The following is a 4,072-nucleotide window of genomic DNA, read 5'->3' as shown; positions in this document are numbered from 1 at the left end:
TGCCCATGTCGCCCAGGCTGGTCTGAAACTCCTGCGTTCAAGTGATCTGCCTGCCTCAGCTCCCCGAAGTGCTGGGATTACAGGCATGAGCCACAGCGCCAGGCAGATGATTTTTTTTTTTAAGCAAATCCCCGACACCATGTCATCTCACCTGTAAATACTTTAGTATAGAGAAGACTGAAAGTTTATGTTATAAAAAAATTTTTTTTTTTTAAACAAGGTCTCACTCTGTCACCCAGGCTGTAGTGCAATGGTACAAACATGGCTCACTGCAGCCTCCTGGGCTCAAGCGATTTTTCTGCCTCAGCCTCCTGAGTAGCTTAGACCATAGGTGTGCACCACCACAGCCAGTTACTTCTTAAAATTTATTTTTGTAAAGATGGAGTCTCACTATATTTGAACTTCTGGTCTCAAGTCATCCTCCCACCTTGGCCTTCCAAAGTGCTAGGATTATAGGCATGAGCCACCACACTCAGCCTATGGCTTTTTATCTAATTTTCTTTTTTGGTTATCTCTTGGTTTCATTAAAAATAAATATTTGACTTTTTTCCATCAGAACTGATTTTTTCCAAATATGTAGCTAATTGAATATGTTAATGTATCCTCACTGGTTTGAAATATCAACTTCATCATATGTGAAATACTATACACTGCTAGGTCATGGTAGTTTCTCTTTCTGGTGTCATGCTGGTATTACTATTTTTTGGAACACGCATTTAATATTTGTTACTAAAAATTTCCAGGAATAACACTATAATCATTCATGTGTGTTGTGTTAATGTGCAACTATCCAAAATTCTTAAAAACCTCAAAATTGATACCATGATATTGTTCATCATCATCTTAAAATTAGATGTCCAAACTCAGCATGTAAGAGGCTGTTCCTTCCCACTTTCCATTTAGAAAATTACTTATTAAGTACAAATTTACTTATTACTTAAATCCAGTCTATTACATCTTTGCATATTTTTAAGTGTTTGGATATCACCGGAAATTTAATTCCAATCAAGTGACAAATGTGTTTTATGTTCCCATTATGTACTAGGATATGATGTTTGGTGCCGATTACACAGGGAAAAACAGGTGGACACCGATCCTATGAAGTACTTTACCGACTCGAAATTCTGTCATCAAGTTCAGGGACTCTGGACCCCCTGTTAAGAATCTATGAATAGGAGATTGGATGAGACTAGTCAGAAATGCAGGTTTGAGGGCATTATCATCCATGGAATGACCATGGTTATAGGAACTATGGAAACACGTTTCTGTGGGTGGTTGGTGTTTTCTTTCTTTCAATCTTTATCTCTGCAGTGCTTTCTCAGCAGTTTGTGGATCTCAGAGCTCTCCCTGGCTGGGTTCCAGTCACCTCATTTACAACACTTTGGATAAGGGCCTTCAGACTGAAAAAGATTCTGGGAAAAGATATTTTGCCTCCAAAAGTGTGTAGTTGAATGGCAGGCCTCTTACCCTAATTAATGCCAGCACAGAACTTCCAGCCTCAAAGTATCATTTGTCTTGTTTGAAAAATTATAAGCTTTTCATGTTTTCACATTTCAGATTTGTTACTTTACTGGTTGTCTCCTCAAAAAATTTTCCCATCTTTAGTCAGTCATACTTAAATACGGAGGAGCAAGCAGGATTTAGGCATACTGTTTCACTACTGATCAAGAAAGTACTCATTGTCCTTATTGAGAAAGCAGTTAAGAACAATGTAAGATCTCTGCTTCTGATTCCTGAATCAGTTAATGCTGCATTAGGTTACAGGTAACAAATAAACCAACTACAATGACATAAAAAGACCTAGCTTTTTCACATAAGAAGCCTCGACAATTTAGGTGAGATCTGGGCAGCTATTAAACCATGAAGGAAATAGATTATCTTTCTGCACCACCATCTTCAGCTGTGAAATTTACCCTCATGCTTGCAAGATGGCTGCTGTTGCTCAAAAACAGTGTCTGCAACCCAGGCAGGAACAACATCAACAACAAAAAATGTGAAGGGAAACATTACAGCTGAACCTGGCTCTGTTAAAAGTCTCTCCAGAAGATCCCCCAATATTCTCCAGTTAGGGCCTATTGAACAGAATCCTTTCATGTGGCCATCCTGAAGGCAGGGGAGGTTGAGTGACTGTGTCTTAACTGGTTACAGTGTTACCAGAACAAAATTTGAGCTCTACTGGTAACAAATATGGAGAAAATGTCACAATTCCTTAGCCAGAGGACACAGTGTGATGCTGGCATTGGCTCTGGACCACTTTGTATCTTCTTCAAAGCCCGTAACTCCAATAACACTGCCCAAACCAGAAGGAACAGGCTTGGTCTTTTGGATGTACTCACTAAATAATTCATTCATTCTTTGACATTTATTTTATTATTTTTGACATAAGGTCTTGATCTATCACCAAGGCTGAAGTACAGTGGCATGATGACACCTCTCTATAGCCTTGACCTCCTGGGCTCAAGTGATCCTCCCATCTCAGCCTCTGGAGTAGTTAAGACTACAGGAGTGCACCACCACGCCTGGCTAATTTCTTTTTGTATTTTTTATAGAGACGGGTTTTTGCCATGTTGCCCAGGCTGGTCTCAAACTCCTGAACTCGAGCAATCTGCTTGCCTCGGCCTCCCAAAGTGCTGGGATTACAGGTGGGAGCCCCTACACCTGGCCTCTCATTCTTTAATTTAGCAATTTAATTAACATTTACTGAGCATCTTCTCTATGCCAGTCATGGGGGAAACAATGATGAACAAAATAGACATGATCCCTGATTTCACTGAGTACCCAGTCCCAAATTTAAAAAAAAAAATGTAAAATGGGGCAACATTACCTTAGATTCCATCAAGACAACCAGATTCTGTTTTTACACATGAGTATCCTCCTCTTATGGTCAAAAGTTTGTTCTACTTTTACAAATGAAAGTGGTCTTGAGCAACTCCATATCCAGCTGACTAGTGTGGAAGCCAAAATTCAGTGTGTAAAGGGCCAATATTAAGTAATAGAGATCAAGGTGTTTAGTTGTGTGGAATATTGTTTAGTTCATCAATACTGGCTGGCTTGGCAGGATATAGAGTTACTCTAAGAGGCAGGTCATACAATGCACTTGTTGAGGGCAGGAGGAGCTGTGCATTAGCCACCTTTACATTCCCAAGTCAACTCCGTGACTGACTCATGGTAAATACCTAGCAGAGTAAATATGTTTGCTGACCTGAACTCAAAGGTACACCTTTCTCTACTAAGATGATCAGAATGGCCTTTTCACAAGATGGCACCGAAAGCGAAGAAGGAAGCTCCTGCCCCTCCTAAAGCCGAAGCCAAACCGAAGGCTTTAAAGGCCAAGAAGGCAGTGTTGAAAGGTGTCCACAGCCACAAAAAAAAGAAGATCCGCACGTCACCCACCTTCCGGCGGCCCAAGACACTGCGACTCCGGAGGCAGCCCAAATATCCTCGGAAGAGCGCCCCCAGGAGAAACAAGCTTGACCACTATGCTATCATCAAGTTTCCGCTGACTACTGAGTCTGCCATGAAGAAGATAGAAGACAACAACACACTTGTGTTCATTGTGGATGTTAAAGCCAACAAGCACCAGATTAAACAGGCTGTGAAGAAGCTCTATGACATTGATGTGGCCAAGGTCAACACCCTGATTCGGCCTGATGGAGAGAAAAAGGCGTATGTTCGACTGGCTCCTGATTACGACGCTTTGGATGTTGCCAACAAAATTGGGATCATCTAAACTGAGTCCAGCTGCCTAATTCTAAATATATATATATATATCTTTTAAGATGATCAGAATGACATAGAAATTTAAGGCAGAGGTCCCCAAAACCCGGGCCACGGACCTGTACTGGTTGGTGGCCTGTTAGGAACTGGGCCACACAGCAGGATGCCGGTAGCTGGTGGGTGAACATTACTGCTGAGTTCCGCCCCCTGTCAAATCAGTGGCAGCATTCCCTTCTCATAGGAGTGCAAACCCTATTGTGAACAGTGCATACGAGGGATCTAGACTGCGCACTCCTTATGAGAATCTAAATAGGATTTTCACGGAAAAAAAATTGTCTTCCATGAAACCAGTCCC

The 4,072-nt window shown here is 41.4% G+C and overlaps 1 pseudogene; it reads left to right on the top strand.

The window, feature by feature from the left end:
• The first annotated feature begins 3,259 nt into the window (after window positions 1-3,259).
• On the top strand, window positions 3,260-3,774 carry LOC105493103 (large ribosomal subunit protein uL23 pseudogene; annotated as a pseudogene).
• The last annotated feature ends 298 nt before the right edge of the window (window positions 3,775-4,072 follow it).

This window comes from Macaca nemestrina, chromosome 7, assembly GCF_043159975.1.
Source record: "Macaca nemestrina isolate mMacNem1 chromosome 7, mMacNem.hap1, whole genome shotgun sequence".
Lineage (NCBI taxonomy): Eukaryota > Metazoa > Chordata > Mammalia > Primates > Cercopithecidae > Macaca > Macaca nemestrina.
Note: the sequence above shows the minus strand (reverse complement) of the source record. Positions and strands in the feature narration are given on the sequence as shown.